This window comes from Bradysia coprophila, unplaced genomic scaffold, assembly GCF_014529535.1.
Source record: "Bradysia coprophila strain Holo2 unplaced genomic scaffold, BU_Bcop_v1 contig_324, whole genome shotgun sequence".
In the NCBI taxonomy this organism is placed as follows: domain Eukaryota; kingdom Metazoa; phylum Arthropoda; class Insecta; order Diptera; family Sciaridae; genus Bradysia; species Bradysia coprophila.
Genome location: NW_023503584.1, coordinates 3,459,110 through 3,484,889, shown reverse-complemented (window position 1 = coordinate 3,484,889; position 25,780 = coordinate 3,459,110). Strand labels below are relative to the sequence as shown.

The 25,780-nt window shown below is 34.3% G+C and overlaps 1 protein-coding gene across 2 annotated transcripts in view; it reads right to left on the bottom strand.

The window, feature by feature from the left end:
* Positions 1 to 12,567, bottom strand: part of LOC119079488 (paired box protein Pax-6) — a 70,258-nt gene extending 57,691 nt beyond the window's left edge. For both annotated transcript variants that reach the window (XM_037187431.1, XM_037187432.1), the window contains exon 1: positions 11,987 to 12,567. The gene's annotated coding sequence lies outside the window, so the exon portion shown is untranslated. The remainder of the gene's footprint in view (positions 1 to 11,986) is intronic.
* Between the last annotated feature and the right edge of the window lie 13,213 nt (positions 12,568 to 25,780).

Below are 25,780 nucleotides of genomic sequence, written 5' to 3'. Positions count from 1 at the left end.
GGTATTGGTTTTTCGGAAATTATTAACTCAATTGATAGACGAGAAGATAAATGGATAAAAATAAAATAAAAACCAGAGACATTATGTTTGAGACACATTTTATTGTGTAATGGTAATTGATGGCAGACAGGATGAGAAACAAAATGCATGTAAGAACACCCCTATCGTATAAGAACTTTTTGGCGCGCTTCTCATCCGATATATCGCCTGGTTCTCAAACAAGCCTCAAAACCTCAGATTGTAGAAGGTATTGTGGTTTCAGGCTTTAGATTGATCTTTGTTCTATAGTTAACTGGACTTGGAATGTTTCACAGTTTTCATGAAATGCCGGTTGTCTGAGAAAGATTTTGTGCTTCTGTGGTAACTTTAAAGATTTTTTCCGTTTATGCCATTTTCTGCTGTCTACGCTAGAAGTGACAAAAACAGTCCGTAACATAGGTTTTTCTTCTAACCTCTAAAAGTGAACTGTCTCAAAAACATCACACAACAATCCTGACTATCGAACAGTTGAATCTTATCCCCGCATTACATACAACAACAAAAAATATTCACCCAACAACAACACCACACTGAATTTGTATCGCTACGAAAAAAGGGGTTTGTTTATATCCGATAATCTTGTAATGTGATACTCTACTCTTCAAAAATGATCGTAAATAATATTTATGAAAATAATCATAATAATAAAAATAGTTAAATCGTACATTTTCATTTACAATAAAATGATTAATCGTTCGGCGATTGTAACGAAAAAATCGTTGGCACATTGAATGAGTAGTGTGTGCTCTTTGTGTGTATGGAGTGTGAAGTGTTTAACTACATCATTTAGCGTAGCATTAATTGAAACAAATTTTTAGTTTATTGTGACGTTGGTAATGGAAAATGAAATTTTTGGGGGAAGAGAATGGGTTGCGCAACTGTATCTTTGTTTTTGGGAAGTCGTTTGTGTTTGAACTTTAATTTGCACGATTAGGTGCCATGCACACTTGCGCTAAAATAGAGAAAATATTTACGAATCTGAACAATGATATTTTGAAGACAATTGTTTTGAACGGTGCTAGTCCAACCGTACTCATATTTTGAAGGATATTTCTAAGGTCAATCGAGGAAAGACTTTTCGTGATCACTGCTTACTAAACGTTAAGTCAGAAATATTGAATTAACTCGTGTTTAATACAAAAATCTTCTACTTCGTTTGTTTTAACCATTTTGCTATAATAGGGAGACACTGGCTCTAGAGCAACTGTTTCTAAAACTCTGAAGAAGACACCATTGACATATTGTTTGGATATTATTATTTTGCCTCGAGGGATTATAGCTCTCGCCTTCGGCTCAGGCTACAAACCTCCTTCTTGGTAAAAGGAAAATCTCCAAGGACGTAAAATCTATTGACTCAAGAACGTGAGGTAAAGTTAACTTTACCTTACGGTGGTGAAACTTTACCTTAAGTTTTTGAGCAAAATACCTACAATCGACAATAAAACAAATAGTGGAAATGACACTTCTTGTGTGAAATCTAGCCGAGCATTTCCAGCATTTTTTCCATTGGTAAGTAATATACTATTTTCACCTGCGCTACTTCATTATTAACATTGCGATATGTGCATATGTATGTGCATAGCAACGTTGTTTTCGCGGATGTGGATGTGGGATGAATTGGATTTAAATTCTTGGATCCTGACAGTACTGTTGACAGTACCAGGGCCTATTTTTAATTCATTAAATTCATCAAATTCTTGAAAATTCATGAAATTCATTAGAATTCATCAAAATTCATTAAATTTCATCAATTTCATTAAAATTCATCAAATTTCATCAGATTTCATTAAAATTCATGAAAATTCATTAATCTTTATTTTCAACTTGAATACAACAAAAATGTCATCTTGATGGTCAAGAAACGGAAAAAAACAGGAGGAAAACGGAATTATTTTTTCAGTTTTCGTGCTCGTCTCGATTTTTTTAGAGGAACGACCTCATTTACAGAACTTGTTGTTCCTCTTCACCGTTTTCCTCGAATCGAAGTCACTTCGACTTGATTTTCATCAAATCCCAGTGACTAATCTGCCACATTCACCGATTCATCGTCCACATCTACCGATTCATCTTCCACATTTACCGATTCATCTTCCACATTTACCGATTCATCTTCCACATTCACTGATTCATCTGCTACGTTCACTGATTCATCTGCCACGTTCACTGATTCATCTGCCACGTTCGTTGAGTTTCGGCAGATGGCCGGTTAGCATGTCTTTGTAGCAAGTGGTCTTTTACCGTTTGGAAATGCCATCTGCTTTTCCCAACCTTGATAGGCTTCGTATGTTCTTTTTTATGTCTGTAATATTGCTTGTACCACTTGAACACAATGCTGAACTTAGAAACACAAGTCAAGACTGGGCAGTCCATATAGTATGTGCACAAAACAGCTTGTCTCAGCCCACGACATTTTACGAGCTTTGATTGAATGCAATCCGAACGATTTCAACATATTCAAGATTGTTTTGGCGAGAATTGTTGCTACAAAGCCGCATTCAGCCGATGTTGAACGGTTGATCAGTAAGTAGTTGCAGTAATCATTCTCCCCATGAGTTCATAGCAATAATATTTACAGATGTGTATAACAAGTTCAAAGCCCCTGATCGTTCGACAATTTCACAAGACACTTGATCTGACTACTTGTACGTAAATACAAACATGAGGCCTTTGGAAAAATTTGACCCTACGCCTTCTGTACAGTATTGGTTAAGCAAGAAGAAACGACGTGAAAAATCAAATTGTAAAAGTCATGAACAGGAGTTGTTCAAAGGCGTGTTTGAGCAACCATCCGACAATCAAAGAAAAAATAAAGTACAAAATCGAATAGTTCGATTTTAAACATAAATTCTGTTATATTTCAGACTAATAAATCATAAGTTATTCTTTGAAATTCATCAGATTTCATGAAATTCATTAAATTTCATCAGATTTCATGAAATTCATTAAAATTCATCAGATTTCATGAAATTCATTAAATTTCATCAGATTTCATGAATTTCATTAAAATTCACGAAAATTCATTAGGAAAATTGAAAAATAGGCCCTGGACAGTACTGTGCCTAGCTTTCATGTGTTCGATAATGATAATAAAATGGTAATATTTCCCATAATGACTTCACCTTCGTAGACACGAAAACCTAACCGAAAGCTATAAAAATGCACCGAATATTCGTCTAAGAACTGTAACAATATTTTTATACAATTCTACATCTATTCGTTTGATCGACCCAAACAGGACAATCTGTCACAAAAGGACTAACTTCAAAACCAAAAATTAAAAAAAAAAAAATTGACGGAAAAAGGTCTGATCCATGTGTTCATGTGCGTTGCATATTCAATCGTATACATTATTAAGGGTATATCATCCATTCCACATAGGAATATGTTGGCATTTTTCGTATACGAATAAAATGTGTACAAATAAATGTGATCGACGATCTTGATAAGAATCATCAACAAAATTGCCTTATTCAGAAACTTTACCCATCAAAATAGTGGAACACAGTAGGAAGGGTCTAATTTCTATAAATAAACCAGAGAGAAAAAAAACCGTCCCTCTTTCTCGTTCTGATGGTTTGTTTGTACTTTTAACAGAATGAATCGAGATCATATTAAGCTAATTAAATTTTGTTAGGAAAATACTTTACAGAATTTGTACTTTGTTTGTTGTTGCTGCTGTTGTTGTTACTGCGTTTGCCATACAAAATGTGAAATAAAATATATATATTTTTGTGGTATGGGTTTTTCTATTAAAATTGTATCCATTTTTACGGATGGTTAACCCCTATTTATATAAAAATCAAACAAAATGATAGAAAATTAGATTCAATGAAAATTGAATAAAATGTTTCTTTAATGGATTCGTTTATACGTATGTTATGTTACGATTTCATAGATTAACTTGAAGTTGAACTCTAAAGTATATTAGATCGGATAGGTAACTTTCCATTTGATTCAAAAGCATTTATTCAACCAGTATAGGATATGGAACCTTAATCAGTTCGAATTGAAAGTGGTTAAACTTTTCGGAGTTTTGTTCAGTTAGATTAAAATTCATTTCATTTTCTTGTTCTGTACATTTTACTGCGATATGATGGTATTTGTATAGAATTGTTTGCTCATCTTCGTGGTGGGTGGTGGTTACTTCTTCTTCTCTCACTTAAATTTACTTTAATTAATTCGTAATGTCGGTACAAGCCGACAAGTGATTCAAGCTTATCAGTATGGTAGCGTAAATATAAAATTTAGATATTAAGGTCGTTGCTATAGAATTTGTTATTTTGTACGGTATAAAGTAGAGGTTTTAATGAATTAACATAATTTATGCATAGATTAGACCAGTTGGTGGTCCGGCGGTATAAATTTGCTTATCTTTAAGATAGACGCAATTTGCCTACATAAATCGTTGTCGATTGTTTTTTTTTTTATCTAACGGCCGCCACTATTATATAGAAAAAATGAAAATTTAAATTGAATCACTCACAAGCTTTCCTTCCACCGAATACGTCGCTAGTCATTTTGTGTAAATTACTATGCGAGCATCAAGATGTGAAATGTTACAAGGCGTATGATATACGAACGCTAAAAGAATATTTTTCAGTTAATTTGATTCCGTACATAATTGAAAGAACTACTGTTGAGACGAGCTCTTTATCTTCTTTTACCATTTTGACTGATGTCAGTGAGCAGAGACGTCCCACTGTGCCGTGTAGAATATCTTCCTCATTTTTTTTTTGTAAATAAATTCTGTGTAACATTTTTGCTTCTTCGTCTTAATAATATTTTTGTATAAATATGTTGTGCCCTCATCATCATTATCAGCAAACCGAATATGAAACAAGAAAATAAACAAAAACAAATAGGGACGACTCTGTCGCTGAGAGAGTATGGATGGGCATTAACGTTTTTAGTGTTTTTGGTTTAAATGAAAAATTCCTTACGTCATCTCAAAGTATTCATATGTATTCTTACATGACATGTCTGACGAGTGTCTAAATTTTATATTATCATATCATGCATTTGGACATTGTTTGCTTTTATTTCATTTTTTTTTCATTTTCTTTTTGCTTTGATCGATACCAGATTATGTTACTTCTTCTACTTCTTCTTTTTTGCTACGCAAAGTATATGTATAGGTCACGCCGAACGATATATTGATATCGTCTTCTACTCCATTTGATAGAGAAGTTTGGGCTATCAACTTTACCTGGTAATTGAAAGAGGTTAAATTATGACATGACAGATTCCAGTGGTAGAATGACAGAATCAAAACACAGGGGCTTGACCTGTCATGAACATCTATTCATCTGTTATCGATAAACAAACGGTAAAAACAGGCGAAGAGCTTTGAATTGTTAGTTCTTATATAGCAAAAGTCATTTGTTGAAAGAAATGAAGTAAAAGATTCCGCATCTACATTTTCAAAATTGTTAGATCAAAAGAAGTAAATTACTTCAAGTAATACTACTGCTGATTACTTGGCGTTGGTAATATCGCTAATAATAATCTCCTCTGTGCTATTCTCAGTTTTATTAGACAAAACGTCCACCATTAAAAGAATTCAAAATTGGTCCAACACAACAACCTCACAGAAATCTATGCACCCTATGAAAAGCTACAGCCAAAAAAATTCTTGCAACTGGTGCTTAAAAACCTTTTTTTCTATATGACAAGTTTCTCATACTTTGAAGTACTAGATTTGATACTTACTTAGAGTAACGCGAATATATGTAGAGCACAGCACACATTAACATGAACCTACTAAAAGTGTACTTTGAGTGTATACTATTTGTTGGTCAAAGAAACACCAAGACGTTAAGAAAATTTCCTAAAATATTTTCATTGGCTGTAATCCAAAATTATTTCGAAAAGGGAGAATAAACTGCAAAATCATCAAGACCGTATTTTATAAGCATAAAAAGGAATCCAAATAGTCTTCATGTCTATCCCCTGCACGATTACAGTTTCGACATACTTCGAATTCAACATTTGCACGCAGCACAAATTAACTTTAAATTTAATGGCAAATAAAAATTCTAAATCCAGCACCAAATCCCCTCGCATCAATTGCAACAGACAAAAATGTTTTCAATTGCATTCCTTTTGCTCACTCATATAAGTGATATGTTATATTTTTAGCACTGGGCTGTGTGTGTGTGCATGTATAAAACTATTGTGCCCATTCGAATTGCAACAAAAATTACCTAATTTACAGACAAACACTACATTCGATTAAACTTGACATCGAATGTTAAATGCAGTGGCAATAATCGTATAATACATGGGTCACATGGTATTATGTGTAATTAAAAACAGTCGATGAGAGACGATAAATTATTGTTATTTTACTGCTGTACGGATTCAATAAACGAATGGAATTGATTTGTATACGAAATGGAGGCGACCATAAATTTTTTTTGTCTTCCTTTTCGAATTGTTATTTGGAGTGGTCTAAGTGTAAATTTAATAAAAATAATGGAAATCGCAAGACCATAATTACACCTGCAGTCAAAAACACCGACAAATGTGTGTGATTGTAATCAAACCGGCTTACAGCTGGTCACAACTTTCGCTGTATTTTGAAATTTTCACGAACAGCAAGCATAGCACATGCATATTATTTGTCGAATCTATTACTTCTTTTGATTAAATTATTTTCGAAAAATTGGTGCGAAAAATCTGCTACTTCGTTTGTTTTACCATGTATTTTCCCATCAAAAACCCACAAAGCCAGAGCTCGCCGTTTACTTTTGTTGCTGCTGTCGATAACAGATAACAAGAGGTAAAAAAACTCTTTCATTAACTGATTTTGACAGCAATTCTGGTCATTAAAACGACAAGTAATATGGATTCACTTCAAATTCTACAAAAAACCATACAAAATTTCATTCAAGGAAACGAAGTTAGATAACAAACTTCCTCGCTTTTAGTATCGTTGTCGTTCGCGTTACAACTTTGTAAACGAACTATTTGTACTTCTTCTTCTCAATATCGATTCAAAGAAAATTCTAATAATCAAAAGAAAAATCCTGATTAAATCAACAGACCGAGTTGTGAAATCTTTTATATTTTGAACTTACGACAGCGATAATCGCAAAAAATGATGAAATCACTCGCTCAGAACAAATTTTAATAGAATTATCGAATTGTGTTCTAATTTTTTCTAATTTAAATTTCGTCTGTTCGATTTGATCGCGTCTATGAAAATATTGCAATAAAAAATTACTTCCGTCAAATGTCAAGTTCACTAAGCTAAGTGCTAAGCTATTCATCCAATCGGATGTCGGACAGACACTGTAGTCTCATAGAGAGGATCCAGAGAATTTTGAATTTATTGTCAATGAGCTCCAATTTTGAATAATTATAACTACAATAACTGTTGCTGCTGACACACTTGGTTCAAACAAAAATGTCAGCCTAGAATTTTCTAATAATTATTTCAAATTAGAATAGGGTGGCGGGAAAGACAATTTTTGTAACCTGCCTCACCTGCGTTCAATTTTAAAGTCTTCACTAAAATATCACAAAAAAGTTAATACGAAATCAGCACTGGTTTCGACGGGACAGATAAAAAAATATTTTAAAGAAAATACTTTCTTGGGAAAGGTCTCACTGAAACACAAAGACTTGTGTGATTCATCAGGATACTTCAACTAATGAATCAGCCTAAATTTTTAAATAGCAAAAATGTACCCAAACCTGACTCGATTGATTCATAAATTCATACTCAAAGAGAAACACAGAGTTGCGAATGAATCGAATCCATTATGTCGGCAAAACATTTACCTAAATGCTATGCGGGTAAATTCTCATTTTTTTATTTGAAATCCAATATGATCAAAGAAATTAAGATTTTCCATAAGTGCATTTTGTGTATATCTTCAGATCTATAGTATCCCAACAACAAGACATTGTATGCGTACACAACACAGTTATTTCTCTGCTATATATTATATGAACTTGTTCAATAGTTAAGTCGGCATGGCTTCAAAAACGAAAAGGCAAAATACGACCGTACAAAGTTAACAACCAAACAACTCTTTTAAGGTTAAAACGTTTTTATATCAAAAGATTTCCCATTCATTCGAATGCGTGTCGTACAGTGTTGTTGTGTTATCAACAAAGTCTGTCAAACGATTTTTTTTTTTGTATTTTTTATTTAAATCGCATCGCTAAAAGCATATTTATGCTCATACTATAGATATATGCAATGCATACAGACACAAAAGTTTCGCTCTCCTCTCCTGTAAAGGGAAAATATTGTATTTATTTTCCCGAATAGAAAAGCTTTAAATATAAAAAAACACACTCGAGGAACGCAAAGTACCAGTGGAAAATACACTTTGTGCTAAAACTTGTTAACTATTATAGCAGATCAAAGTGAATGCTTTTGCAATGACGACGATGATGGCAACGCTACGATTATATATATTATTGATGGTAAGGTTTATTTTTTAACGATATACCCCGGTTATACATGAATGGAAATGATTTTTATGCTACTTTGTGCTTGAAGTTCGCGTTTGCATATTAATTATATATTCTAACGACTTCAAATAGAAATTGAATCGCAAGTAAATTTTGGTTTAGCTTTTCGATTAATGTTAGCTGGGTGTATAATATAGTGTTACGTTACACTGTGCCTTTATGTACACTTTGTACTATCGATTTGTCACTTGAAAAACTGATTAAGTGGTTTGCGACTGCATTGAATTGAACGGGACTACGATAATGAGTTCTCGATAAATAATGATGGTGCAGGGACTATAGACTCAGGACATGACTTTAAGGTTTGTCCAACGAAGTCAGGCGGCAAAAGAGTTTTGAGTTCACGGAATCCATAAATGGATTTTACATTTTCCAAATCTAAATAACTACCTGATATTTCTACCAGTTCCTAAAGTTCAAACGACTTCACAAGCGAACCAACATTGTTTTTGAATGAATTGTTTCAGCTTACATAAAGCCCACATATACATCACCGAAACTGAACGCTAAAGTTTAAGAGAAAAGTTATCATTTCAATGTATACGAAGTCATTTTTGAATGTCTTATTGCGGCAGAGCTAACTCACATTTGCTTGGCGTAATTTAATGTCGAAAAACTACTCATTGTGAAGTAGATTCGTAAAATTACTATTTAGCATCCTGTAGCTACGCTCCATTAATTTGAATCTTTATGTAAAATTGCAATGAAATATATGAAGTAAATAAATAATCTTCTACTTCTATTGTTTGACATTATCGCCTAATAAACTCTTTTTTATTTCATTGCTGTTGATAACAAATGATAAGACGTTACTGAAAGGGTGAGCACCAGTAATTTTGTTGTAGCCAGATATTCTATTTATTGAATTCAGCTATGGCTGAATATTCTACATATGAAAAGAAATCTAGTTCTTCTGTTGAAGATCAAATAACACAAAAAAAACTCCACCGAAAAACTGACTACGTTGTACGAGTCAAACAAATTAAATTAACCAGAATCAGTCAACCGCAGTTAAATAAGTTCAAAAACTTATTTGTAATTATAATATTTTAACTTTAGCCTACATAACTTTGGGTTGGAAAAGTTTAACTATTCAAAGTTTGTGTAAAATTTTGATAGTTTTAAAAACCTTGTACGTACAGCATAGAGCATCCTTCTTGGAAAATTTATTAATTTCTATGCATAAGTTGAAGGTATTCGAAGCTAGCCGTCGTTTCCATATTGAAAAGTTTTAAATTATTTCATTTTTGATATTATTTCAGTTTCAGTTCACCATTTCGTTCATTCAAAGTCTCTTTTGTTCAAAGAAGATTGAATTTCGGTGCAGAATTTGAAATTAATAAAAGAGAATTTAGGGAGAAAGAAAACGTATGAGAAATACAGCCAACGTCAATGAAATAATTTCTTTATAAATTTAGAAGAATTTTATAAAGATTCGTTAAAAAATATTATCAAATACAACTTGAACAACGGCTCATTTTTGACCGAGAGATACAAATTTTTAAATATAGAGAGTTATATCGTCGGGTGACAGTGCAGTGCCAAAAATGTCGAAAAATTTGGACAAAATAGTTTTTTTGTGAAGATAGAATATTCCTTTCAAGCGTCGGAATTGAAAACTTTCTTATCTTCACTGTATTTCTCAAAAAGAAAAAGCTTAAAGCGTTACCGGCGGAAAGTGTTGTCGAAACAGATGAACCACTGCTTGTTCACATTTTGCATGCATTTTCTATTCAGTGCATTGTTGGTCTTTGTTTTAAATTAAATCTAATTGAATTTTTATAAACGACAAGCGTATCACATTATCACGATAAAATCTGTTACTTTTTTTGAATCATCATTTAGTATTTCAAAACAAATCTGCTACTTCGTCAGTATAACTTTATTTTCTACTTTATAAGAGGACAGTGACAAGAGCTACTCGCTTATCTTTCTCGTCGATATCGATAACAGATGACTAGCCATTTCTAGAATCGTTTCATTATTAGATAAAGAATCTGTGCTTTTGTTAATGAAAGACTCGGAAAACCAACAAAAATGAACATACAATGAATCTACAGTTGTAACGTATTAGTCAGAAAAGTGTTGTTCATGTTATCCGTCGCTATTAAAATTCTAAACTTTAATTTTCCCTAGAAATATTTTGTCATTAGTTTTTTACGAAATTTGTTCTTCTTTATAAATAAAAAATTAAGAATGACTATCAACGACTGAGTGACCGACGCGACGCTTTATAGCACTAATAAATTAGTGAATTTTCAATGACATTGGTTTTCGTCATTCATTTCCTCTACGAATAATTTCGGATTGTATACCAATAGTTACAATAAAACCGAATACGCAAAGCGATTCATTAAATACGGATGCAATTTCAGGGTTAGGATTATTCACATGAATTTGTGATTCTTGAAGAGATTTGCACATTCACTGACTCTGTTGGAAGATGTCAGATTTACGTAAAGATAGATTCAGTTCAGCCGCATTAATTTAGAGTTTTTTGAATTAAATATTAGATTCCTAAGTTCAACTAGCGTGACAGACATCGTTTTCTATCCGACGGCCAAATTTAACACATTTTTTTCCCAAATAGTTTCAAAAGCCTTGAGGAGTTTAGTAACTACAAAACTTGCGAATTATTGTGTAGTTTCACTTAATCCAAATTCCAAACTATGATCGTATACATATTAGAACGAAAAGTGGTTACCTCAAGTATGTAATTTAATATCCTTTGCTGAGGTCACAAAACGAACACTTTTAAGGTCGATCGTGTCCGATAAAAGAAAATGTTAAAGTGGCTCAATTTTGTCACACTATGCCACACTACTATGAATATTTTTGATTAAATTTTCAATGAACGGTAAAACAATTATCCTGTAGCTAGAGGAGAAAATACTCTCCCCAGCCGATACTTTCAGTTTACTTAACGCGTACACCAAAATAATAAATATTTATGGCAATAATGGAGCTTTGACCGGAAAATGTTGTTAATTTCAATTATTTTAACGATGCGTATTTGTTTAATGAACGGTTATGCTAACAAATCCGATTTAATCCGCGATGGTAAAGAGTATCGAACTCTTAAGTCGTATATGTACAACAAACAGCATGTACACATATTTTTGGCTGTACCAGTGAGCGGTAAAAGTCGAAGATATGAGAGAATAGTACGAGATAAATAAATGATAAATTGTGTAACTCAGAATCGACCAACCATAAAGAGACTTTCGATTTTAGAATCACGTGCGCGTAAGTTGCAGAAAATTGTGCACACAACTATATGAAAATGGTATTATGTGCGTGCGCAACATTGAACCCAACTCACTGCATGTATATGTGTGTGTGAGTGCGAAATTTTCAATTCAATTTTCCGAAAGTTTTCGTCCGACACAGGTTGGATTCAAATTAAATTAGACTAAAAGATGTGCTACAAATAAACAGTCTGATCACACACAGTATTTACCCGATATTGTTCAATGGAGATCGCTGATTTGATGAAATTTCAATTTACTTTTGACTGATTTTCTCCGTGCACGTGATTTTCTTCAATTTTTCACACTCTTCGATTGTTCAACGAACAATATTTTCTCTCCTATGCGTCACTGAATCAGATCAAAAACAATCCATTCTTCGAATTGATTTACTGCATCTTTGTCACCGTATTTCTTTATGCTATACAAAAGCCACACAAATAGTATCACCACACGTGAATGTTCAAATATTGCCGAAGTTATTTATTTCACACTAACGAAAAGACAGATATAATCCTTTGAGATGCGAAGCACTGATGCGGCACACAATTGATTGATTACGAAAGATGGCACATCTATATCGCGATTTCTGATGAACGTTTTAATCGATACACACAAGCACCTTTTGACTTTTCTATTCCGAATTTCTGTTTTGTACAATTTTCCAACCAAACTATTCAGCTTCTTTACATACGTTTCCGTTTCATACCGATTTTTCCTGTTATCCAGCAAACAAACAACATATTTACCATTGAAACGCAACGGCACGACAGTTTTTCGTTTAAGAACTGAATCAACAGTCTCAATGAAGTTTTCATACTTCTACATTGCACATAAAATTCGGTAACTTCTGTATACGATATACACACAGAGGAATAGAAAAAAAAAACTGAAAAGAGAAGGTAGTTCATGAAGGCGTGTCGAGCGGCTAAATGGGGCGTTTAAGCAAATGTCTCGCACATTGACATAGTCTTGTTTATACGTGCTTTTTACACGCAATGATCATGGGGTACGACTGTATTGTGTGTTATATGTGTCTTGTATAGACGTTGAAATTTTGATTTTATTTTTTTTTATTTTTTTGATATTTCAAATCAATGGGGTTGTTTAACCGGCGTGCTATATGATGAAATATTATATTTTTGAACAAAAACAAAAAAGAAAACAGAGGCTGTGTTGCGACGCGTTTATATAATATAAGTTAAGCAGCCTGAAATTTCTTGTCTTTTATTTAAATTATCATGGCAACAAAAGGACGAGAAGAAAAAATTGTTTTCATTTTTCGTCATTGATTTTTCTGTTAAAGACTGAACCACCGGCTCTCATCAAAATTTCCCATTCAACGTACGTAACACAATTTACGGTGTGTGTGTGTGTGCACTTTTAACTCGATATTTACTTAAAATTAAGTTAATGAAATTCATGCTGGGAGCAAGTTGTCTGAATACGATGAAATTATGCGTTGCCTCAATTATGCAATTTGAAAATTTTCTTTTCCAAATCGGTTACCATCTTGAAATGAGTGGCAGGTAATTCGAAAAGCTATAAACGACTCTGCATCGGGTGAACTATCTTTAAGCCGTTCATTGGTAACAACAAAAATAAGATGTGACCTCCACAGATCTGTCTGTCAATTTTTAGAGACTTGTTAAACCTTGAAAACCAACAGCTCAATAATCGGATACTTGAGAAAACGTTATATGTTTCATCTGTCCCACACTAAAATCGAAGAAAATTGAACCGTAGGTGGGTGGCTGGCTTTTGCATCTGTTGGCGAAAGTAACGAAAGGAACACTTTGCCTCTGGATAAACCTCTCTTTTATAAAGATGTTGAAATTAACGAACTAAAAGATTCTTCTATGGCAATCTGCTAAAAATATTTACACAAAATATGTGTTGGACTCGATGTTCGACTGTCATAACACAAGTTCATTGAGAAAAGACAGAGAAGGCCCCAATACAAATGGCCTTTTGCATTTTTATATGAAAAATTTATTTATTGAGTGTTACTGTGTTACAACTGATATGGTTGGCGTCTCTGACAGGTTAATAGAAATCAAAAAAGGAAAGAACTACGCTTTTTTACATAGATGGGAGTCGCTGACCACACAACTTTTTGAAGGGCCTTTTGGTAGCCAGTCCGGCATTGGAGACCTTAGAGACCCTTAGAAGCGTGATGCGAACTATCTCTTGTTAGTCAGATACTGACTCTATTCAGGATACGAATTTTTCTGCAAATTCCATAGACATATTGAACGATAATAATTATAAGGACGAGAGATTCTCTCTAGAATAGTTTCCTTCATCTTAAACTATTTTCGGTTTATTTCAAAACAATTTTTAATTAAATGGTTCAGTACCTACCTAAGACAACGTTTTCCTCTGTGATAGAAATGCGACTCTGGTGTACTCATGGCAACGTTTTAATGAAACTAAAGAAGAATACTCCATCAGAAGTATTTCGTTGGAAATTGAAAATGTTCCTGAAAATTTAGTTCAGTAACGATATTTATATTTTTTATATTTTATTTGGATGTCGAATATTATTTTAATCGTTTTTATATTCCCTCATACATCAAAATTTTGCTTATTTGTTTTTTAATTGTAAAAAGTATTGGTAAAGTTAGCAGAATTACCAACGTTCGTCAACATGCGACTAGTGCGCCATCTTAATTATTCACAAGAAGCTGTTACAATTTACATATAAAAGTATCGGGAATTTTAGCAACGGCTCAAACCAGATATCCTTTAAATTTTAGAATTTGACCCTTTAAATTTTGTTATTTAAATTTGTCACTTTTAATCAATTTTATAAAAAAAAGCAACACATTTTTTGGCATAGTGTAGAATAATTTTTAGTTGATCCTTGGATATGGAATTGAAATAAATTCATATGCGAGAGCCTAATTCTAAAAATGTATTTGAATCACATTGTTGAACATTTGATGGTCTATCATATTTACATTTTACGTTGTTTTTAAAATTTAAATGACCTAACATATTGGAATAGAAATTGCACATTACTCTACTGCTACAGGACTTGTTCCACGAATACAATAGTTAATCAAAGTAATGTACTACGGTCTTTACGAGCCACCAATAAAACCGATTCAATTTATAAATCATGTTCTTGGTCCTCTTCCATAAAATACCACCACAGCGCGCAAACGGTGGTTAAAGTGTTAGCTTCAAAAATTACCAGTTTACACTGATCAAGGTAATATTGACATGAGAGAAAAATTCTCGCGACATTTGTAAACAAAGTGCACTACCCACTATTGGTTGGATCTCAGGAACTCGAATCTAGTCAACAAGATACGTTGAAGCCAATCCAAAGACAATTTTATTTCAAGTGATATGACGGACAAATTAGATTTCGATGAGCGAAATTTATGTTATTTCCTTGATAGAAGAGTTCCTATTTTCAATTTTATGAGAATAATCTATCTGGAAATAGACGTAATTTTTCGTACAAAGGTGACCTCATTTTCTAGGGAGATTCATTTCCCATGATTGAAAATATGGACTTTGTACATCTGATTTTTTTTGTGGAAATTTATACTACATTACAGGGACCGTCAGTGAATTTCAGACATGAATTTGCGTCAACTGGTCCGCGCATACAAACAAAACAGCTTTAACCTGTTTACATAGAGGTGAGGAAGTTACACACACGTGCGTAGTTCGGGGAGTTCTTTTATAAGTTTTTTTTTAAACACGGCACTGTCATTTTTAAACATATCTGGGTGTAAACATGTAATTTTTGGGTGTCGATTTGCTTCACCTTTCGAGCATACTCTATGAGTAGACCGGCTGAATAATTGCTTCAAGACTAAATTTAAATGACGTCGTCTGTACGATATGACAGACATTGACAATACCTGATGGTAATTCAACCGAGTCTGCTAATTGAAAATAGTTTGTTATTGAAAAATCAGACTTTTTCGGACAGAGTCACCGTCACCATTTACACATTGTAAATCTCAGCCAATCTAGAAAACTTGTCCAATAAATCTTCCTTAGCCTATACAATCACGGAATTTTGTAAACCGATACATTTTCTATTTCTGTGTTTTACTTGAGTTTTTGATTTCTTCAACCACAAAACAGAAAATGTGTCGGTTTTCAATATTCCGTGAGTGTACAGACGTGTTACACAATTCCATTGATTTCTCCAGAAATCTTCTTTATTTCCCACAATATCGTTCCAATATAAATGGATTGAATTTCACCACTTTAATGATGGGACATTTAAAACTTTAATTTACCATCCGCGGCCAAAGTCAGTCAAACAGTCATGACCTCCATATAAAGTCAATGAGTCATGCAACCGAAGTGATTGAATTTACAAAATGTTTTCCAATGAACATGAACAAGGGACCCAATAACATCGAAACCAAAAATAATCTTTCCGAAACAAAAAATCCACAAAATGTTCACTGACTTCTGACTTCTGTTCAACATTTTTTTTTTGTTCGCTTGTTGGTTCTTTTTTTTATTCACCTAAAACATTCAAGAGGCAACGTTCATATTTTTCTTTACATTGTTCCACATTTCATTCGTTTTTCGAAAATAGAAAAAAAAATCCATCCTTTGTTTTCCCAGTTCTGTTGCCAATAGAAGAAAAAATAATCGAATTTCCACCAGTCGCACGGGAGGCGTGTCCACACAAAATAGGGAATAATTGGGGCGCACCAACATCGTTCATTGGTAGAATACAAGCGGACATTTATTCACGCCACCATTACTGTGCATATTCAGGAATGTGTTGTGTATAATGGTAAAACGCAAAAATAATATAACTCTACCCCACCATTTTCCCATTCATAATATGCACTCGTAAACGAGAAAAGAAAATAAACGCACAACGTTGTTGGTGAATACAGCTGAATGTCGGCGCAAATATTCAGTAAAAAGTAAACGTATTTCTGCTTGCATACATGAAATTTTGTTACGCGAACCAGAAGCAAATATCATTTCGACAACTTCATGGGTACACGTTTCCGTTCTTGCCACTAGTTCAGTAGAATTAGTAAACAGCCAAACTTAACTGAATAAATTGGTTTCTCATATCACCGACCCTACACTACATATTACAGTGAATCAGGCAAAAACTACGTACATCGTACATAATTTAATAAGGAACAAATGATGCATTTTAAGTGAAGTCTGCCGATTCGAGTCGAAGGCGAGCGCAAGAATCATCATTTGATTGATGTATAGTATCACAAGCTGCAGAAGTTAAGTGCATTTTCACTAATACGACAATTTGACTATGTTTTCCGAAACGTTGTTGAATGTTGGTCAGAGTGTCATGCAGGCGCGCCGACTTCTAGGTGGTATTGGGTGCCGAAGCACCCAACAGCAGAACAAAATGGTAGACTTTAGCCAGAACTGATATTCTAATTAGAAAAAAAAAAGATTATTTCTTAAGCAATTCTATGTATTTCTCACTATCAGAGCTATTTACTTTTTCTTCTTCGAAATGACTTCCTCTACTCTATCAAAACCAACAAATCAAACCAAGAGTACAGACTACAATTAGATTGTAGAAATCAATGACAAGAATTTGTCGACACAGCCTTAACAATTTTGACTCCAAGAATATACAGATATATATAGGAAATGGTCAAGTTAGTTTAGTTACAAATTTCGTCCCTATTGGGATTCAGTATAAGCATTCAGTGAATTATGTTATCTACGTTTTCCGGTAACAAATCAGTCGATTATTTTTCTTCATGTTTTCATGCCAGCGTGAATTTGAAGGTGTAGACTATAGGCCTAGTCGAAAGCTTCCGCTGAGTGCTACAAAATACGATATTTCTAACTAATTTGAGAATGTCCCATATATTTATGTTTCCATTTCTATGCTGAGATTTTCTGTGCATACTTTGTTCCATAACTTTTCTAAAAAGTATCTAAAGATGTCAGTGGAGAAAAATAGAGATTATGGTCTCGATTCATGAAAAAAATCCAAACTAAAAAAGTGTTTGAGTCACCATTCCTGATATAATTTCAGTGAAAACTTTATTCACGTCAGAAATGGTGACTCAAATGCCTGTTTCATAAATAAAATAAATAATTCAATAATCGGGAACATGATTCTTCACTCTCCTTTTCCATTAAGGTACCGTTTAAGAAAGTTATGAAACAAAGCATAAATGAATGTATCCGAAAATCTCAGCATCGAAATGGCAAAGTATAAGAGTAGTTGGTTTTTGTTATCACAAATAGACCCCCACACCCAGAAAAGTTTCTAGTGGCCTAAAACTACGAAACAGACTTAAACATTTCTCATTATCAGGGCTTTCAGCAATACATTGGGTTCTTTTTAGTTCGATGTTCCCAGTCAGTCAACAAAGTGTTTCCAGTCTATGATATATTCGCACAAAATTTGAAAAAATATCGTAGACTGAGAAGAACTTCATTGAATGGGAACATCGCACTCCAATAACATGCAAAAGATCAGGGTTTTTTAACAGTCATTTCGTCTCTTATTCTGTATGGAACGGCTGTAACGCAGTGGTCTATACCAATCATTTTCAACGATCTACAAAGCTCCGCAAAAATTATTTTAATTTGAACGAAAGAGACCTGTTAGTCATTTTTGAGCTCACCATCATCCTGATCAACCAGAAATCCAGCTAACTTAATTGTACACTCGCGGAATTTTGAAAACCGACACATTTTCTGTTTCTGTGTTTTACTTGAGTTTCTGATTTCTCCGTATAAAAATACATGCAAAATTCACGAAACAGAAAATGTGTCGGTTTTCAAAATTCCGCGAGTGTATGTTACCAAGGTAAAAAATACATCCAAAAAACAATTTTGATGAAGGAATGGTTTATCGAAGGAATATTGTTTCGGGAATCTACTATTGATTACTTCACTAGAAGCCCTACCCGTGTCCGACATCGAAAAATCTGGTGTTTCTTTTGGTTAATTCGTTAAAAATATGGTCACCAGTGTATCAACAATAAAAATCATGGTTCAAGGAGGAAATTGATATGCAAGGCTTTCAATTTCATCTTGTATTAGTTCACAAAATTTGGATTTTCTGGAATGACCTTGAACATCGAATAAAGCTGTCGTGAATGAATCGACTAGTACAGGAAATAGACCGTTACAGGAATGGTGGTACAATAGAAATTCTCATGAATCCGTCCATCTTTTCTCAAAGATTTGAGTACGAAGGTGTCGAATATTAAAAACGTTTTCGCATGTTAGACATTCGAAGAAGACATACCATAAGAAGATATCGAATCTATTACTTAATTTGATCTGAGTACTTTTTACAGATTGAGAAATAAAATCCTTCATTTACTTTGTTTTAATATCTATTTTGCCATATTTGACGACATTAGTTGCTGCTCGTTATTATTTTTGTCGTTGTTGACGATAAGCGTTCATTTACATGCAATACTGTTTAGCTCTATTTCTATAAATATTGCAGATCCAAGCGACTACTACACCCTTTTATACGTATACAGTGAAGCTTCAATAATACTGCATTTCGTGGAATAAATCGAAAGTATACATTGCATTAACCAAGTAAAAAACTTTTGTTGCTCAAAAGCTCAAAGCACTCCGAATATTCCTCCGAATTAATGCGGTATTGAATCTGTGAACATAACGTAGATGGCACTGTTGATTGACGGTTTCAACAAAAAACGCGGGGAAGTGAAATTAAGGAAATTAAGGTCATGTACTGGTGAAATCAAAACAAAAATTAGTTTGATGATCAAAAATGTGTGCTCAACCTCCATCCATTGTTTCTAAAGAAACTAAAGATTTAAGAGAAAAGGTTGATGTTTATTTGGATTCCCAAAATTGTAACAGACGTCGAGATGAGAATCTCGTACAAAAAGAATTCCGTGTGCGACTTAATAGAAATGGGTTGCGAGTCTGTGGAAAAAGTGTGCGAGTATATAGCAGTGTTTATGTTTATGTTTATTTATTTAACGATCAGGAACGTACAGGCTATCGCCCAATTATACAATGATCGAGAGAGCATAATTAAAAAAAATTAAATTAACATCAGAAAAAAGTTCAAATAAATGCAAAGCAGAAAATACAAAGAAAAATTTCAACAAGAATAGACCGGCTAAAGCCTGGTGAGGTCTTTTTTATAATTTCTGTTTGGAACTACCAACTACCAACTATTTGACCTACCAAAACTACCACATTTTCGAATTGCAATGTTAACTATGAACTATCGGTTATCAGATAACAGATAATTATTATTTGCCTGGTGTTGATATGCTCATGGTGGCTTTGCAATTTTGAATGTCAATCCAGTTCACAACTACCAAAACTACCGACTACCAAATTTTCGATTTATAAATAGGCGAGCAGTTAGAATAACTTCGTCAGTCGGTGCGTAGTTCTCGAATAGTAAACATCTCTTCTCCAAAAATTACGTTTGGTAGACAATTATAGCCTTGGTAGTCCAACTACCAACTACCACATTTTCGAATTGCAATGTTAACTGTGAACTATCGGTTATCAGATAACAGATAATTATTATTTGCCTGGTGTTGATATGCTCATGGTGGCTTTGCAATTTTGAATGTCAATCTAACGTAAATATCATCTTAGATGATCGTTTGAATGTTTATTTGTTTGCGATTTTTCGGTCATAGTTCTGCTATGAAAATAACCAAAAACTCACAATTAGGTTCTCGAAGCATCGAGCGAATCGTATTTACAGTAACCCATTGTTCTATCAGTACGGTCAGCGTGTGATGTGTTTCGTACACTTGATTTGATTTAGTCTAAAAGTGTACGAGCTGATATGCACATGGTCATGACAAAGGTGCACTGATGAGTCGTAAACGACGAAATCAGCTTGTTTTTTGTTTATGTGATGGAAATACGTTCTGATAAAGAGTGGAGTGAAATAGTTAAATTCAATTTTCATTTGTTTTAGAGAATGTTGTGTTTTATTCAAGGGCCCTCTCAATAGAACAAACTGACAAATTAAAATGAAAAATCATATGTTTAAATGTGTGTGTGACAGCTTCGTGTACAGACAGTATAGGGACTCTTAATGTCAAAAGTAAGGGACTCATAATGTCAAAAGAATAATGTCAAATTATGGTCCCAAAAATGTCCGCGAAATTTTGAAATTATTACTTCAAACGAAATGCTAATTTAAAAAAAAATATATTTTTTCGTTATAAGTGTTTGTGAATGAAAATTAGTTGAATTAGTTAATAAAACCGATTTGTCGTAGTCAAGTCATTCCCTAGAGTACCTAGAGACACCGTTTCGTCCAGCTGATCTCAAAACTAACTAGTTCACTTCCATAAAATTCCCGTGAATTTTATGTGGAAACAGCACATTGGGGGACTCGTCAGGAACGACAATGTCGAGAGTTTTGTTATCGTATGCGCTCTACGGTAAGGAGGGAAGCTTTCGTTTAAATCACCCAAAATTCAACGTTAAAGAAAATAAATGAAAAGAAACGGCAGGAAAATGGCTTTATTGAAATAAAAAATAAAATTCAAAGCCTGAAACAAGTTCCATTCGTCCATCGGCTACTAATGCAACTCGCTCGCTGAACATAACACAACAGACAAGGAAATAAACTTTCACAAAACTTCCACACGACTTTACGCACTTTTTACACAAATCAGTCTAAGAGGATAACAAGAATAATAAGAATGAATATATGTATGAATGGAACAAGACAATTATTGTAATAAAAAAAGGAAGAAGCAAAGTTGACGTTTTCGGATTTAGTAGTGTGTGTGATATGATTTTTCAATGAATTTCGGGTCATAATTCCTCTAGGTAGTCTACCTCTATGGTTTTATTTTACGATGAAGGCCTGTTTCGGGCAGTAATCCGTTGATGATGCAGCGGTTGAAGAAATTTATTTTTCTTCGAGCGCGAATGTATCGAACCAAAATTGATTTTGAAAAGAAGTTTCTTTTCACATTTAATTTTTCATTTAAATGTCAATCCAGCTCACAACTACCGACTACCAAATTTTCGATTTATAAATAGGCGAGCAGTTAGAATAACTTCGTCAGTCGGTGCGTAGTTCTCGAATAGTAAACATCTCTTCCCCAAAAATTACGTTTGGTAGTCAATTATAGCCTTGGTAGTCCAACTACCAACTACCAAATTTTCGAATTGCAATGTTAACTGTGAGCTATCGGTGATCAGATAACAAATAATTATTATTTGCCTGGTGTCGATATGCTCATGGTGGCTTAGCAATTTTGAATGTTAATCCAGCTCGAAACTACCAACCACCAAAAATACCAACTACCGACTGAGAGCTACCAAAACTACCACATTTGTGGAACAGACAGACGGACAGACAGACAGACGGACAGACAGACAGACAAACCGGCCATAATAGGGTATTTTTTCTAGAAGAAAAAAGACCTAAAAATACAGGGTAAAAATCCCATCACTAGAGGCATCAGTCACTCTCTAGAACTGATACGCACTCTTTACAGCGTGTTGTGCGTGTTATCTCTTAAAAAACATGGTAACCAAACACAGTGATTCGATGAACAATTTGGCAATATATTATAATCGTAATGCACTGCTGCTAATTATACAGGAAGGACAAGGAAGTGTTGAGTAGTCCACGGTACACGAAGGGTCGCATTTAGGAGGCGAACACAATATTTGATTAATCGGTTCTACACCTACAGGAAGGGCAAGGACGTGTTGTGTAGTCCATAAAACAGCCTTCGGAGTCGCATTTAGGAGGAGCACATTGATTGAGTTGGGCCGATATTACACCGACACTCTGAAAGCGCAAAATTTACGTTCCAAAAATTTTAATTTCTTTTGCAAATCAGACAAATATTACCCAAGCTACAGTGATTAGCAACACAACAGCTACGAACGAATGAATTTCATTTCGAAAATTCACCAACGACTGAATGAGTCGTTTTAGCGGATTTAGTATTTATAGAGCAATTTTAGTTAGTTGATTTGTAATTTGCAGTTTTTCACCAAGTTTCTGATGCGAATTCATAGTATCTAATTTTTGATGCATTCTCTTTTGGTTTCCATGTTTTTTAAGATATAACATGCACAACACTCAATTGCAAATAGTCGCGCTAGAATCTAGATTTTGGAAGTTTTGACTTTTGATGATAGGAAAGAGACTCAGAGCGAGAGTAGTTTCTGTATGAAAATATTTATTGACTTCAGGCTCCCAATGAATTCATTGAATTTGGCGCTGACTGAGTGTCTGTCGACCGAGCAACACAAATTTCTCCGTCTGCTGCCGATTATAATTTCTAAGCTTGTTTTCCCGATTTAATTTACGGCTAATTTAGCATGGTTAAATAAATCGTACAACTTGAAACATTTTTGGTAGCTGTGATGAGAATTGTTTTCAATAAAGTTTTTCGTAAATATCACTCCAGTCAATCTGTAAAAAATCCAGATGAATCGCTTCGAGTGTAAATTCATTTCAGTGTACAGTTATGCTCGCTTTTGTTTGGTACCTATTTTGCTCGGTTTTTGTGTGAATTATTTTTGTCCGATATTCATACGGAGCCTTGGCATTTATAGGAAGACCAAGAATCGAAGCTTTGAGGAAGTAAAAACGGCTATAATTAAAGATTTTCCAGATCATTAGTAAACATCCAACATTTTCGCGCCATCAAATAACAATGTCGCGATTGCTGCATGTGAATGTCACATAGGTGAGAGCACATCCACTTCATATTTGTTTGTTGCTGTGTTAACTAATTTCTATCTAGGCTTAAAATCGTTGGAAACGCTTAAACAAGGCAAAGAAGTAACAGTACCGTTATGTTCTATTGGCCTTTTTGTTCTTTTCTTAATTAAACTGGTTTTGAGAACGGTCATCTCATTTTTTGGCGTTGTCACGGGACAATATCTAGATTGTTTTGTGTGAAGGTTTAATGTATTGTGTGAGTTCGTGTTTCCACTAGTCTCGTTTTATCAAAGACGCCATGTGGCTATACAAGCAACCTTTTATTACCTTCTCTTTTGTGAATTCTCGAAATTATCAGTATTCACAAATGGATGGAACGGATGGAACACAGGAAATCGGTACAACGTCCAAAGAAACATCGAGCAGTACGTCTCTGACCACATAGAAAATTGTTGTGGTAAAAATGTTGCATCGCGCCAACCGAACGCAAATATTGATAAAGAAACCAGGTTGCTACAGCGCAATATTAATCATGGCTTGGCGGTTCGGTTAAGAACAAATCGAACGGATCCCCATCCACATAAATGGTCCTACTAATAGACAACTGAACGAGTTGGCCAAACTACACTGTGGGGCACATCGTAAAACGCCGGAAGGAAAATCCAGTCATAGCTTATTGTAGCGAAGAACCAGGTTCGTAGACCGCCACCTCGAACCACCTTTTGCAGAAGGTGTGGAAGGCACACCTAGAAGTACTGGGCTCACCAGAAATGGAGGGTCCGAACTGATAGGGTTTGGAAAAGCCAATTTGAGTGATGGACGTCCGAAACCCCAACCGAATAGAAAGGACGGCTGGAGACGAGATACAAAAGCGCGGTTTTCGGAAAAGAGTAAGGCCAGCAATTCGGGTGGTTCTAGTTTCTTCTTCTTCCTGTTCTCAACACCGTAAGACACATCACGAAGACAAAGAAGTTGGCTGGACACAATGAGTTTTGACATTTTGGGATTGTTGTATTTTTCTCCACATGACATTTGTATTTTTCTTTTTATTTTGTTTATAAACAAAGGAATAATGAGGACTTTGGTACAAAGGATCTATATCCAGGTGCCAGTCAGGCTTCCCGAGCCTGACCCCACTCATTTCTTCTTATCCTCCCAGTTTCCTACAAGTGCCGATTGCATGCGTCCGGGTCCTCCTCCCAAAAACGGTCGAATTGAGTGTATGACACGTGAAAAATTCATCACAATGTGAATGCGACAATTATTCTCTTTTTTATTAAACCAAAACATTTACTTTGGACGATCAGTCATATACGACCTATCGCTTTGGTTATGGACACAGGTGGCATATTTCTGTTATTTGGGAGACAAATAATCGAATATTCGATCAAATGGTCTTTTTTATTTTTATTTCGAATATGTTTTTGAAACGTGTTTTTTTGTCATTGTTATCATCAGATCCTTACCTAATCTTGAACAACAGACTTATCAAGCAACAGACGTCAATAAATATTTTCATACAGTGATTCGATGAAGATTATTTTATTTTCTTTAATTTATCAATAGTCAATTTGGCAATATATTATAATCGTAATGCACTGCTACTAATTACACTTACAGGAAGGACAAGGAAGTGTTGAGTAGTCCACGGTACACGAAGGGTCGCATCTAGGAGGCGAACACAATATTTGATTGATCGGTTCTACAATCGGTTCTAAAATCGGTTCTACAATCGGTTTTAAAATACCGCCGATCGGCAAAACCGGTGTACACCTGCAGGAAGGGCAAGGACGTGTTGTGTAGTCCATAAAACAGCCTTCGGAGTCGCATTTAGGAGGAGCACATTGAATGAGTTGGGCCGATATTACACCGACACTCTGAAAACGCAAAATTTACGTTCCAAAAATTTTAATTTCTTTTGCAAATAAGACAAATATTACCCAAGCTACAGTGATAAGCAACACAACAGCTACGAACGAAATATTGAATTTCATTTCGAAAATTCACCAACGACTGAATGAGTCGTCTTAGCGGATTTAGTATTTATAGAGCAATTTTAGTTAGTCAGTCAGTTAGATGTAGTTGAAAAAAAAACTAATTCCCTCATGATTAACTGATCGGTTTGTTTTTCGTTTCTTTATGTCTTAGTTTGTGTTTACTACACCACTGTAATTTCCAGTTTTTCACCAAGTTTCTGATGCGAATTCATAGTATCTAATTTTTGATTCATTCTCTTGCTCACAGTTTCCTAACAGTGTCGATTGCATGCGTCCGGGTCCTACTCCCAAAAGCGGTCGAATTGAGTGTATGACACGTAAAAAGCTCATCACAATGTGATTTAGGGATTGCA